We start from the raw sequence: 15634 nt of genomic DNA, 5'->3' as shown, positions 1-15634 counted from the left end.
GATACATAAATAAGAGAAAGATGTTATTCTTTCAATGTGGATGCCTTCCATGTGATGTTGCCTACTCTTTAGTCTGCTTTTCCCACAGGTCATGACTATAGTTCCCTCTGAACTGCACGCCTGCGCGGGCGCGCACACCGTGGCTTCCCTCTGCGCAGAGATGTACAATCAGCGCACAAAACAAAGGATTCCCCTGCATTCATGAAACCCTTCACTGGAGCCTTTGAAGTGCGCTGATAGTTATGAAGCTGCGCTGCCGAATGCTTGTTAAAAAGCTTCTTTTTGTCTTTATAAATGCTAATAGCGGGCATTTAAATACCTGCAAGGTGCCCTGCAGCAGCAGGAGAGCACTTTAAAGCTTTCCCTGTAGCCTGAGTCCAGTCTGCACATCCCTCTGCTCACCCTCAGAGAACAACGAGATGAAATGAGTCCGTTTCATCCTCGGCTCAGATTCTTTATGTAACGCCTCCCTGGGGCCTGGCCTGCTGGATGCTTTCTTCTGGGAATGTAGGGTGTTTAAGATCCAAGTTTGGGACAATACAGCTGAGCCCTACCTTTGTAAATGAGTTTCCACATTCTCCTGTGTGTCACAATAAAGTGAGGCAGGAGTTTTCTGAGTTTCTAATTTGACGAGGCTGAGCACAGCTGTTGTGCCTGTGCAGCTCGGGAATCCAGGTAATTTTATGTTGCTGATTACCCTCTCCCGCAGCTGTTGCTTCTAGTAAAAGTGACTGAGTGTATTTTAGACAACTGAAAATACATGTTCAGGATCTTAGCGGCATATTAGCAAGAACCTCGTTAAAATTATCGCAGTTTTAGCGGCAGGAAACTGCCGCTAAAGCGGCGATAATGTGCTTGCTAATATGCTTCATAGAATTCCAAAAGAAGTCCAGGTTAGATGTGCATGACATCTAACCTGGGTTTCTATTGGAATTCTATAACGCATATTAGCAAGCCCATTATCGCCATTTTAGCGGCAAAACTGTGATAATTTTAACGAGGTTCTTGCTAATATGCCCCGTAGTCTTTGAAAGGTCATCAACCGTTCAGGGGCATTCAGAGAGTGATTGCACAATTATCTCATTATAAAAACAAGATAGCACATACTATGAAAGGTTAGTGAGCCAGAAAGCAAGGCTTTGCGGAGGTCGTCCCAATCATGGGCCCTTACACACAAGCTAGGTTCCAGAGGACTCACTCCCAACTCCAGGCAGCTCCAGAGAGCCACCTTCGAAACCTGAAGGGCATGCCAGACGAGCCAGCCCGGTGTTCCCTCTGGCAGTTCAAGAGACATTGTCATTTCCTTGGGCCTTATAGATGAGCCAACGTGGGATCAAATAGTCCTTTTAGAAAGCAGACATGCCACAGTGCGTTCCGCCAGGCGGCTGCAGAGTCCCCACCCTCTTACAACCTTCTCAGGCAAGTCTAAAATGGAGATTAAGAGCTAAAGATAGATACAAACTGTATTCCTCCTCTGCAAATCAGAATAATTCAAATAATCCTAACTTTATGCAGTTACTTGATTTGAATGAATGGATTAGTGATTATGCAAGTAAACAGAGAGTGAATGAAAGAAAGATAAACGGAATGAATGAGCGAATGGGCAAGTGAATTTGTGGGTTCTTGAATGAGTATGTGACTGTCCAAGCAGGTAGGAGAATGAACAAGTGAGCTGATAAGTGAAACAGTGGGTGAGTGAGTCAATGAATGGAGTGAATGTCCAAGTTACTGAACAAGTGAGTGAGTGAGCAGTTTAATGTGGGAATGAGTGCGTATGTGAATGATTCCGTTTTTGAGTGGCAAGTGTGCAAATTAGTGAATGAATAAGCAAGTGAAAAATCAGTGAAAGGGTGAGGAGCAAGTAAGTGAGTGAGAAAGCAAACAAAAGAGTGTGCAAGTCAGTAAGTGAGTGAATGATATATGCAAGTAATTGAGGTGAGTGAAGTGTGCAAATGAGTAAGTGACTAAGCACATGATAGTGACTTAGTGAGTGTGAGTTTACAAGTCAGTGAATGAGTAAGTGAGTGAGTGAACTATGAAGTGACTGAACGAATAAATGATGAACAAGAGTTGGAAGCTTCTCTTGAATTTAGACAGAAAAAATGAGCGTGACAGCGAGCAAGCTAAGTGAGTTAGTGCAGAAATGTTTGAGTGAATATTACAATCAGTGAGTGAAAATAAAACATTCTGCTGAATGGAGCCTAAGGGGTGTAATACAGTCCCTTATCCACACTGCCTTTACCTCTCCGCCAATACGAAATTTAGCTCAGCATATTCTTCGGAGAAGAATAAAAAATATTTGTCTAGAAACACTATCCCTTTACTCATTATTTCACACCATGTGTTGGATTGGGAACTTTTGGTTAATACATTAAGCAGCACATTCCCCAGCCACCCCAAAAAACGAAATACAAAAACATGGCATACTAAAACATCATTCAATAAAAGAATAAGATTTAGGGGTGTAGAGAATTTATGGAGCTCTCCAAAATTTGGGAAAATTATGCAAAGCTAATGCTTATTTATGCAAAATGCAATCCAGTAGTTCTTTAGAGAACTATAATTTTGTACGTTTGCTATTTTATTGCAGGATACATGATGGTTGCCTTGTAGGAAAGCTTATTCTCAATACATTTGGCCTGACTTGATTACAGTGACAAGCCAATGATTGGTTCACTGGGAAGGTTATTTCTGGTGCAATAGTTTGGATCTGTCTCATATGAAACGGTCAGGCAAAAGCAGAAAACCTGATTTATTCACTATGAAACATCTGTTAAAGCCAATAGGCATTTATAGATGGATCCCTACTGGAACCTCTTAAAGCCGACAGATGTATTTGGTTACATGGAATCTCACAGATTACAGTTTTTAGGCAAGGAGTTGGGTGTTGAATACTCCCTTCAGCAACCCTTAGGGGTGCAACATTTGCACTGTAATAATTCTTGCTAGAATCTCTATGGAAGGCCTCACAGGTTTATTTGTATACCAGGATCTAGTAAAAAAAGAAACCTTAAAAAAACATATATATATATATATATATATATATATATATATATATATATATATATATATATATATATATATATATATATATATATATATATATATATATATATATATATATATATATATATATATATATGCATATACATCCATATAGATACAGAGAGAGGCTTATGGTCAACCATCTTCTGCCACTGGTCTGTATGGTTGTCATTTACACTTTCCTTCCGTCATTGACATCATAGAGCATAGGGAAATCGGTCAGTCCACTTTAGTTCTTGGTTATCTTACCCTGTAAGTGTCATTTTTCTGATCACATGTGCACATTAATCTGAAAATGAGTGCCCTCAGTGTCAAAGCTAGTAGGCCAGTCTTTTAGTTTTCCCTTTTCTGCTTACAAGTGCTTTCATTTACTTCTTTTTATTTTCATTTTTAAAGCATGCTACAGCTCCAAAGATGGAGCTTATTGACTACTTGCTTGACGCTTACTTCATCTGCAGTGCACTGCAACCTGCCCAAATGTTGCCTCTAAATTAGCTGACCACCATGCAATGATATTGTCCACACTGCATCATTGTTTTACCATTGCAAGATGGTCTACAGAATTCGAACGTGGCAGTCAGCTGGAACTATACACAATTTGCAATACCACTGCAAGATGTCCACCACTATTTACAATACCATTGCAAGATGTCCATCTGCGGCTTTGTTTAATTTTGTTTTTGCAAGCATACGTCTGCCATTTTTAGGCAATAGCACATTTTGTACTTCTATCTTGCATATGTGACAGAATCTGTGCATGTGTTGAATTGTGGTTGTGTAAGTGGGTGCATGTATGATGACCAATAAGTGTCTGAGGAGTAACTTTAATGCTTCTTTTCAACATTTAAGTGGTTGCTGATCGATTTGTCTAGTTGCACATCTCATCACACAGTTGCGCGCACTAACAAGAAAAGTGTGCACATAAACATTCTATTGCAGCACACAAGGAAGAATAATTAGAGGGAACATTGGTTCATGACAAAGGTTTTTACTAATGTTCAATTTTAAATCTTTTGTAGTCATGAATTGTGGGAAATTTTCCATTAAGCACTGAAGCCCTTTGTGGTCCTTGATAATAGGACTGCATCATCTGCACATAAGAATACTGGTGTTACACATGTACCAACACTGGGGTCGTCAGCACTAAGATTCTGCAGGGATAGGTCAGCATTGTTAATATAAAGGGAGAATAAGAGGGGCGCAAGGACACAGCCTTGCCGTAGCCCACGAGTTACTCTAAAATCCGAGATACATTCGCCTTTCGGGACAAAACGAACTCTTGAAGTTAAAAACGGAGTATATTTGTGATAAAAAGGTTATAATGTCGTGTGGTGCCCCCATGTCTCGCAACGTTTGCCATAATTTAACATGGTTAACTAGATCGAAAGCACTAGTGAGGTCAACAAAACAAAGGTGCAAGTGACCTTCTTTGGTAAGTTTATATGTCCCTATCAATAACTCGAGGTTTACACACTGCTCTACCATCCTTATACCCCTTCTAAATCCATACTGGGCATCAGTTAAGTAGTTATTCTCATTTGTCCAGCTTTCCAATCTTTCTAGCATAATTCTGCCCATCAATTTAGATGTTGAATCTAGCAGGTATATGGGTCGGGAGCATTTTGCGTTCCCTCTAATACCTTTTTTTAAAAATAGGGACAATAATGCTTTCCACCCAGGTTGCACGTAACACACCTTCTATTGTAGCATTAAAACAATGAATAAAATAGGTGACCAAAAGTCTATATGAGATTTAAAAATATCAATAGGTAATCCGTCTGGACCTGCAGCTTTACCATTTGCACTTTTGTTTAAGGCAGTTTTATTTTCACCTAAAGTAATAGGTGCTGTCTTAACAATATCTACTAATATGAAATTACTATTACCATCTCTCACAAGAGTCTTGTTTTCAGTATTAAAAATGTGCTCAAAATGCATCAACCATTCATGTATTCTTTTCAAGAACATATTCTCTGATTGTTATACTGTTTTGCCAATTGTATATTCTGTACATGTTTGTCATTTTACGAGTAATATTGAGCTGTGAGTGTGCATTAAACTACTTTCTTTTTTAAATATATAAGCATTGACTGGATAATGATTATTGTGTTTTATTATACGCATTACTGAGTTTTGAGTTTCTAGCCACATTGTCTACCTGAAGGAGCCTTGAACTTCCCTGCCATTGTTACCTTAAGGGGAAACTGCTGAAGGAATGGGCTTAGATTTTAGATTATGGTAATAATAATATGGGAACACCAGGACACCAGCTGTAAACAAACTCAGTTGACAGTTGGCACATATGAGTCCTATTACCACCTGAATGCCTCCCAGAGCCAGTCCTTGCACACACTGAATTAGAGCCAGAAGTGATCCTCACATCATTCTACACAATTGTACATACCGATGGATGGCCTGCTGGTTGGAAATCCGCTCAGTTTTCTTAGCTTCCTTGGCAGCCAAGGTTGACAATAATGGAACCGTTGGTAAGAAATTCTGCCTTCACAGATATCATTTTAATCAGGAATTTGCAGTAAGAGACTGTATGTAATTCTGTACCACTATCACTGTACTACTGGCTGACAGAAACTAGTACTCCTACTATACCAAGACAAAGATTGATTGCAAGGGACCAATTGTTGAAAGAATTAAATTGCACAGCTGAGTGACAAATATGACAATAATTTGTGTAGCAATCTTATTTTATTCCTGTGCTTTCTAGCAAAGCACCAAAAAGAATATAGGTCCAGAAAAACTAAAACAAAAAACTATATTATAAACACCTTTTTAATTTAGATAATTAAACTTATGTTTTTTGGGTAACATTTATTTTAGTTCAAAATGTAGGGGACTCAAAAGCAGAGTAAACTAACAATATTTTGTTTTTATATTTCAACACAAATTGTAGCAACATGTCAACTTAGGACACATACAAAATCCATTGCCAGATTGTCAGATATGACTCTGAGTCAGTGTGGGTTATGTGGTAATTGTATTGCCTTTATCCCCTGCAGGGTATAACAAAAAAAACAGATTCTCTTCACAATAGCTGTTCAGGATGATCTCTTTGCAAGCCTGCAGGGTGTCTTTCTGGTACGCTTTTCTCCATAGCTCAGGATGACCCTGAGGGAAATAAAAATATACAGGTGTTAGAAATTGGGGTTCTGGTTGGCAGAGGTATGCACATTCCTAGTCAGTGGAAGTCAAAAAAACACCCTAAATTAATCTGTGCTCACCCTCTCGTAACTTGACACAAAGCAGTCAGGCTTAACTTAAGAGGCACTGTGTAAAGTATTTGTGCAACACTTCAAACAGTTAAACAGTAGAAACACCACACAAAAAGATACCACACCTATTTACACACATAGAGCTTAATTTAATGAACAAAACAAAGCCAAAAGAACAAAAATCCAATACCTAGAAGGGGACATAAGAATTCCTTAATAATATCATGATGTAAAGGTCTGAAAAGCTTAAAGTGCCAACCGGGGCTATCTGGTCACACTAGACCGGGTCAAATCTAAACGTTCGGGCCGACCACGATGGAATGTGGGTCGGATACAGGGACCGACCTTGGCCTTCTGAAACAGTACGTTGGGGCGAGATGCGGGTACCAAAGCAGACGGCACATTGGCATCGATTCTTAGTACATAGGGGATGCGAGAACTCCAAGCCATGCAAAGTCAGTGATGCACCGGTAATGTAGGTGATGCACCACGCTGTCGGCGATGCAATGTCCTAAATCCCAGCAGTGATGCCTGAGCACCAGTGGAGAGACAGTGTCCTCGATCATCGCAACAGCAGCGATGCATCGGCGTCGATGGAGATGCGCAAGTTCTGAGATGTGCAACAGCATCGATGCCTGGATTTTCACAGTTGCAGCACTTTATACCCACTTACAAGTGGCCAGGACTGGATGGGCAAGGCTCTCAGATGGCTGATGGCAGAGTCTTGGTGCTGGAGGCAGATGGGTTGGAAGTCTTTGATGTCCCTTAGACTTCAAACAGGAAGCCACCCAGAAAGCCCTTAAAGTCACTTTGGTTCTGGGTTCAAGAGATGCAGGTCCAGAGAAGTTGTGCGGGAGTCCAGCAGTGTGACAGTCCTTTCAGCAGCACAGCAGTCCTTCTTCATGGCAGAGTATCCACAGGTTCAAAAATGTACTGAGTTGGTGGTGTCAGGGGTCCAGTACTTATACACATGGTGCCTTTGAAGTGGAGGAGACTTTAAAGAGAGGCTTTTGAAGAGCACAGTAAGTAAGTATAATACTTTATTTGCATGATTCATTAAACCCATTGCAACAGTTTACTTAATAAAACACAAATAAATTAGCAGAAAATCAGGTTTATTCAATTTTACAAAAGCTATGTGTCCCATATATATTTGAAGAGAGGTTTAACATTTTCAAAAATGACATCACTAGGGTTATGGTTCAGAGTCCCTAGCTGGAGAGAGATAAAAATCAAGTTCTATGTGCAAAGATTGCAGATCTGAATAGAAATAAAGCGCAAGTTCTGTGTGGAAGGATCACAGATAGAAGTATTTCAAGTACAGTTAAAACCTAGGGATTGTGGTAGATATTTAGTTTATAGCTTGGTCAGATAATATGTTGCAGTATTGCTAGGGACCTCATCCACCCAAGGTCTCTTTTGAGGTCGTTCAAATGAGAGAATCTGAAGTGGGCGTGATTCAAGTATGGGTGCAGCAGTGGCGTACTTCCAGGATCCATCCAGTGCAGCTAAAAACCAACAGTTGCTGTTGCAGTAAGTTTGTTACGGTCTGCCCATCTGTTGTGTTTTTGATGATAGCCGCCTCTGTCCAGAATCGCCTTTAGGATTATTTGATGGTGTAGTTATGCAACCATATGTTGATTCGTTTGTCTTTTTATTCTGTGTCCAAGACGGTTAGGAATTTTACAAAACGGCAGCTCAGTTGGACATTGTTACCGGGGAAGCTTACTAACACTGCTTGTCTGCAGATCCGTATGTTTTTCGTATTGAAAAGTGGTCTAAGTAGGGCTCGGCGCTCCCATAACAGTTCCCTGCAGATAGTTAGGAGGTGCAGAATATCTTCCTCACCTTCCCCGCAGAAACAACAGGTTGCTGGCTTCGGTGGTCGTAACCACGGCGGCAGGTGGTATGCAGATGGTAATATACCTAAGCGGAATTTCAGGAACTTCTCTTTGGTGGGTTTGGAAAAGACAGTATGGAGGTATGTTTGAGGCGACGTTTTGATTTAAGACTGTATGGAGAACCAGCCGTGTGCTCGCTCTGACAAGATGGCTTTATCTTGTATGAGGGACTCTCTTTTGACAGTGTTGTTAGCTTACTTTTTAAAGCTCATGTAAATCCCCGAGGTCTCTCAGAGGTGTTGTTGGCCTAATTGGTCGAGTGAGCTGTCCAGGTAGCGTCTAGCTGGACATGCCTCCTTCGCTTGCACTTCTTTCCATAAGGAGGAGTTTAGTGTTTCTGGCTCCCCCTTTGCAATTTTATACCAGCTTTTAATGCATGCTTCTTTACAGGCCAGCTCTTGTCTCTGTATCCCGAACTCTAGTCTCAATTGTGTGGGGATGTGTATCTTGGTAGCACATAAATAATTTCTAATGCTCTTGCTGTGGTGCCGTCCAGTGTTTCAGCATCTCTCCCTCTCATGGCTTCACTTCCGTAGGTGATGGATTGTATGAGTTTCGCCTGAATCAGCCTAGTCAGCGAGGAGAAGCTTGACCCAGAGATCTTATTTTTGAAGTTTCTTAGTGCCACGGCTGTCACTATCCCCCTTTTTTTATGGCTTCGTGTTGAGCGGTGATGTTCCCTTTGGTTCCATGTTTAAATATCGATAACAAAAATATAGTTTACAAAAATATAGATGTAAAAACATCGATTACAAAAAATATCGACTCCCTATACTTAAACAGGTAAGTACAATAATATCGACTCAAAAATATAGATGTAAAAAATATAGATGTAAAAAATATCGACTTTATAAACTAATATAACTTAAATTAAATAATTAAATAATATTGATATTATTTACAAAATACATTAAATTACATTTACATTTTAACTATTTATAACAAATAAACTTAATGTAATCAATATAAACATAATAAATGTGTACATATACATATATTTTCTTAAATACATTTTATTATTATCTTTATTTATTTTATAAACTTTAATAATTATATAAAAATAAAATAAACACATATATAAAACATTTTGAATAAAATAAAATATTCTATATTTAATTAACACATTTAAGTATTAAAAAATAATAATATATACATTTAATAACAAAATAAAAACATTAGTAGTTAAAACATTTGATAGCGAAGGGGTAAAAATACCTATTCCCACTCCAGTGAGTGCAACAGTGGGGAAAGCACTGGATAGCGTAGGGGTAAAAATTACTATTCCCACTCCAGAGGGTGCAACAGTAGGGAAAGCGTTGGATAGCGTAGGGGTAAAAATTACTATTCCCACTCCAAAGGGTGCAACAGTAGGGAAAGCGTTCGATAGCGTAGGGGTAAAAATTACTATTCCCACTCCAGTGAGTGCAACAGTAGGGAAAGCATTGGATAGTGTAGGGGTAAAAATTACTATTCCCACTCCAGAGAGTGCAACAGTAGGGAAAGCGTTGGATAGCGTAGGGGTAAAAATTACTATTCCCACTCCAGAGAGTGCAACAGTAGGGAAAGCGTTGGATAGTGTAGGGGTGAAAATGACTATTCCCACTCCAGTGAGTGCAATAGTAGGAAAAGCGCTGGAACCCAAAACAATAAAAAACATTTTCCAATATAAACATAATTAATATATACATTTAAATATATTATTATTATCAAAGATAATACAAAAATAATTAATTACACATTATGCAACACTATAATATCCACCACACACACCTAAAATTAATTACACAATTACATTAAATATTTACTAATTAATTAATGCAAATTATTGTATTTTTAATTAATTAATTAATTAATTACCAGCTTTCACACCATATACACTTATAAACACCACAACACAAACCTAAAATTAATTACACATTTACAATAATTATTACTAATTAATTAATGGTAATTAATTTAAAAAGTATTTAATAATTAATCAATAAAAAATTAATTACTTACCACCCTTCACTCCATTTACACATATAAACTCTACAACACACACCTAAAATTAATTAAACAATTAACATAATTAATTATTAATTGACTAATTGAAATTAATTAACAACTAATTATTAAACAATTATTAATAAATTAACACATTAATTAATCAATTAATTTTATATAATTAAATTACTTCCCACCCTATTCCCCTATAAACCCACAACCCGCTGCGGAACTAATAACACAAAATTCAACATAAACTACATTAATAACTAATACAATTCCAAAACATATAATAAAATGACAAACAATTCTCATTAAAAACACTAAAATACATAACATTATTAAAAAATCGATATTTTTGTAAACTATATTTTTGTAAACGGTATTTATTACAAGTATATTATTGTTATCGATATTAGTTACCTGTCAGTCGATATTCTGGTCAAACTATATTTTTGTTGTCGATATTTCTTCCACTCGATATTTCTGCGGAGATATTAATGTTACACGATATTTCTCCGTCGATATTTCTACTCTGCACCGTTCCCTTTATTATCAATGATGACTCCCGGGTATTTGTACTCTTGTACGGCTTCCAGCTTATGTGTTGCCAGATGCCAGTGGTGGAATGACTTTGTATTGCGAGTGTTCATGCTCATAACATTTGTTTTTTCTTGATTAATGCTGAGTTTGTTAACTTCTGAATATCTAGATATAATGTCGAGCACGTGCTGTAGGCCAATAGGTGTCCGACTGATGAGTAAAAGGTCTTCTGCATAGAATAGATTTCATAGATGCAGGCCTCCAAGCTTTGGGGCATGCGAGTTGCTTTTATTCAGCATGGCTGATAACTCTGCCATTTATCAAACCTGCTATCCCCCCCCGGGTGACTGAGTTTGTACTGTACCCATGTATACTGTACCTTGTAAATACTTCAATAAAATGTACTGGAAATAAAAAAAAAATAAAGAGATTAAAGAGTATTGGGGCTAACACGCAGCCCTGTTTCAGACCGGAGTTCGTCGGGATCCTCTTTGTTAAGTAATCTCTTGCGCCTAATTTTGCTTGCACCCTGGTGTTGGTGTGTAAGAGGATTAGCTGTTTTGAAAGTAGAGATGGAATGTGCAGCTTTTTTAGTTTTTGCTACAGTAGGCTTCTCTTTATATGATCGAACGCTGAGCTGTAATCAATAAAGCACATGTACCGGATCTGTTTTAGTGCAAGAGCAGCAACTATCATTAGTGAGAGAGTTAAGATGTTGGTAGTGGTCCCCATGTTTTTTCAGAAGCCTGTTTGATTTAATGGTATTGCTACAGTTAATTAGCCCAAGTTGTTAGTTCTTGTAGTATTAGCCCTGTGTAATATTTGGCATGGTTATCCAATAGGCTACCAACCAGTAGCTTTTTGGATCATTCCTATTACTATTTTTCTTAATTGAAGAGATAATCGAGCCCCTTCATGATGACCGTATCATTGATGTTTGCAGGATTGATTAAAAAATCGATGTTAGTGCTTTGGCCCTGTATTCTTGATTATATTTGAACAATATTGGCAGGTTCCCATTTGGGCCTGGAGCTCCCTCTCGCTTACCCACCTTTGGTTTTGCTTTGTTCGCCATAAGTTGGCAGGGTATGCTCAGACGTGAGTCCCTTGCTAACTTTGCCACTGGATTCAAGGAAGCCGGGCTGAAGACGGCTGCAATGCCAGAAACCTGTCCTCGGAAGCTTGTTTCCGGTCCAGGGAAGGCATGGCTTGGCAGTTCGGGCTGGATTGTTCCCATGAGGCACAGGGTCAGACTGATTTGCATATGGCCATGTCTGAACTGGGGCGGCAGAGTGGGCTAAAGAATGGTGATGGATTAAACCCAGATCAGTTGACTGGGGGTGAGTGCTTGTATTGTCAACGCTCCGTCCATCACCACCTTTGGTTTTGCTTTGTTCGCCATAAGTTGGCAGGGCATGCTCAGACGTGAGTCCCTTGCTCACTTTGCCACTGGATTCAAGCAAGCCGGGCTGCATACTGCTGCAATGCCAGAAACCGGTCCTCGGAAGCTTGTTTCTGGTCCAGGGAAGGCATGGCTTGGCAGTTCAGGCTGGACTGTTCCCATGAGGCACAGGGTCAGACTGATTTGCATATGGCCATGTCTGAACTGGGGTGTCAGAGTGGGCTAAAGAACGGTGATGGATTAAACCCAGATCAGTTGACTGGGGGTGAGTGCTTGTATTGTCAACACTCCGTCCATCACCACCTTTGGTTTTGCTAGGTTCCCATTTGGGCCTGGAGCTCCCTCTCGCTTACCCACAGAGATTCTTTTGCAAATGTGATTGTTCGTGATTGTGAAAAGATGTTCCGATGTAGAGATGGAGTCGGTTTGGGGCGGTGTTGCTTCCAATTCGACCAAGAGAATGTGTGTGCAAGTTTGGCTTCCTAGGTCTCTGTAGAAATGAGATTGGAAGAAATTTGTTCAAGCCTCTTCAGTCACATGTGAGTTGATGCCTTGGCTCGACGGATTAGCCAGAGTATTGATCCTTTGCCAAAATCACGAGTTGTTGTTGGTCTTGATATCGTGCAGAAGTTTTGCCCAGGGGGTCTCTTCTGCTTCTTTTTTTGAGGCACCAGAGTAGTTTCCTGTGAGTAGCTTTTAATTGCCTCAGTTTGTGCAAGGCTGTGAGGTCTGGACCGCCTTTTTTTAGTTTCTGATGTGCGCAATTTATTGATGCTTTAAGGAGTTTTACTTGTGCGTTGTTTCCAATGGTGAGGTTAAGGGGTATGTTTTGAGGTCGAGCTGTTCTCATGTTTCGGTGGTTTTCTTTTTTACTCCATATTTGTTTCCTAGATTAGTGAATGTCTCCCAGCGTTCTATTATATCAAGCTCTGTAGCTTGAACTTCTTCGAGGAGTTGCTTTGCAACAGCGAAGAGGCCTAGGCCTTCCGGGTCAACTGTTTTACATTTTACTCTTTTCTCATTAGTTGTATATTCTGGGCAGTGTACGTTTACTGGCTGTAGTTGATTTGTTGACGATGCTTATTGTGATTTCTTGAGGTAAGTGATCGCTGTAGTCTAAGGTCCCGATATGGTATTCCTCTACTTTTGGGAACATATGACGGGAGATAAAAGTGTAATCAATTGTTGGGCCTGCTACTGCATTACGGAATGTTGCTGCCTGTGGGCAATCTCCTGGAAATCTATCATTTAATGTGCAAAAGCACAGCCACTTTAATGTCCCAAGAAGCTTCTGAGCTATTTTACAATGTCTTCGCGAGTATTGTTTTCTTGTGGTAGTGTGTCCCATGCGAATGGGTTCTCATCCATATGATTGTCATTGACTGTTTTACTGAACATATATAGATTGAAGTCCTCAGGAATAATCAAGCTGTTCGATTGCTCCTCCGTTAGTATTTTCATCAGTTCTTCCTCCAGCTGGTGGCTGCCTTTGGTTTTATCATGCAGGTGTAGATATACATTTATTAGTATCATATGGTTGTTTTTGTCCACCCCCTATTTCATAATTCTAAGTACTTGCATTGCGTTAGGGGGCGCTAAATTATGGGGCAATGTCTCCACTGCATAAATGCTCCTGATAGAGCTATAAATGGCAAGACCTCCCTTGCTATGGCCAAATGTATCGCTCTTTGTAGCTGGTAAGTGGTGCAATTTAAATCCTTGCAGTTCTATTGGTAATTCACACCATGTTTCTTGGAGTGAATGATGTTGAATTTTTTGAGATAAGATTGCAGTTCCGGGTCCGAGGTCTTGTCTCCCATGCCACTGATATTCCAGGAGCAGAGTTTCAGAGTGTTTTTTCCTGTTCGGTGTCGTGGACAAGGTATGTCAAGGATTATGACTTTTGGTGTTTATGGTCCTGAATACAAAAAATCAGAAAGGGGGGAGAATGGACTGCTTGTCCTCTATAACCAGGGTCTTGGTTGCGTGGGAACCTTCATAAAAACCCTTATATACGTACACAGGCGATTGGCAGTATATCTTGATTTTCTGGCTTTGTGTACTGTTACAACATCCTCATTAGGTCTTTAGTTAGTACATATGCTGACCTCCACCTGGAGGAAGACCAACTGGTTTGTCAAAAGCGTCCAGAAATGAAAAGAGAGTGTATGTGTGTGTGTGTGTGTGTGTGCTCTAGTACAGTGTGAGTTAAAATTCCCTGCACTACTTTGTCACAAGTATTTATTGAAGAAGTCGTTATGCAGGAAATTAAAAATAAAGTGATGCATTTGTAGATCCAGTTACTAATCTACCGCACTCTTATTGGTCAACATGTTTCAGCCTCGTGGTAACTTCTAGAGGCTTTCGTCAGGACCGGGGGGTGTTTAAGAGCGACCCGTGCACAGAGCCAGAACAAGCCATCGACTTGCAGGAACCAAATTAGGTTTCCCCTTGCTATTCGGCACCCCGAGGAAGCCCAGCACGGCTAAAAATAGTTACAGATACTACTGATTTGACTTCATGTAACAAGAGTGATAAGTTAACCACTAGATTAGGAGCCACAATGAGCTCTTAAACGCACCCCGGTCCTGACGAAAGCCTCTAGAAGTTACCACGAGGTTGCATGCTGTAGCATTAATAAAAACCCCAATGAAGAAGGCCCTCCAAGACAGAACCACCAACAAAGCACACAATAGCAAAGAACTCTTCAGCATCATCAAAGAGTTTGCCAAACCAAACAGCGAAGCCACAGACATCCCACCCTCCCAAGACCTCTGCAACAGACTCTGCACCTTCTTCTACTACAAGATCAAGACTATATATGATAACTCTGACATTCAGGATCACCCCACTGCGCCAGCAACCACCACAATGGACGCCGACCCTCCCGACCAACTCTGAACAGCTGGTCCCCACTCACCACAGATGACACCATAAAGATCACGGATAGCGTCCACTCCGGAACACCTTCGGACCCCTGCCCGCACCACATCTTCCACAGAACTGCCTCCGCCATCGCACTCAAGCTATGCCGAACCATCAACTGATCCCATGAGACCGCCACTTTTCCCGACGACTTGAAACACACAGAGATCAGCTCCCTCCTGAAGAAACCCTCTGTGGATCCGACAAACCTCAAGAACTTCGGGCCCATCTCTCTGCTCCCCTTCCTAGCCAAAGTCATCAAAAAAGCCATCAACGCCCAGCTTGCCGACTTTATCGAAACCAACCATGTCCTGGACATCTCCCAATCTGGATTCTGAATCAATCATAGCATAGAGACCGTTCTCCTTGCTGCCACTGATGACATCTGCTCCCTCCTCGATCACGGTGAAACCGCGGCCCTCGTCCTACTGGACATCTTAGTGGCCTTCAACACCGTCTCCCACCGCACCCTAGCCACAAGACTCCACTGCGCTTGTATCCAGACATGGTACTCAACCAGATCCGCTCCTTCTTCCTCTGCAAAACGGGTTAGACTCTCACCGTACCTCTCGAAACTGACAGAAATCAGCTGCGGAGTACCTCAG

This window comes from Lissotriton helveticus, chromosome 3_1, assembly GCF_964261635.1.
Source record: "Lissotriton helveticus chromosome 3_1, aLisHel1.1, whole genome shotgun sequence".
Taxonomy (NCBI): Eukaryota; Metazoa; Chordata; class Amphibia; order Caudata; family Salamandridae; genus Lissotriton; species Lissotriton helveticus.
Note: the sequence above shows the minus strand (reverse complement) of the source record.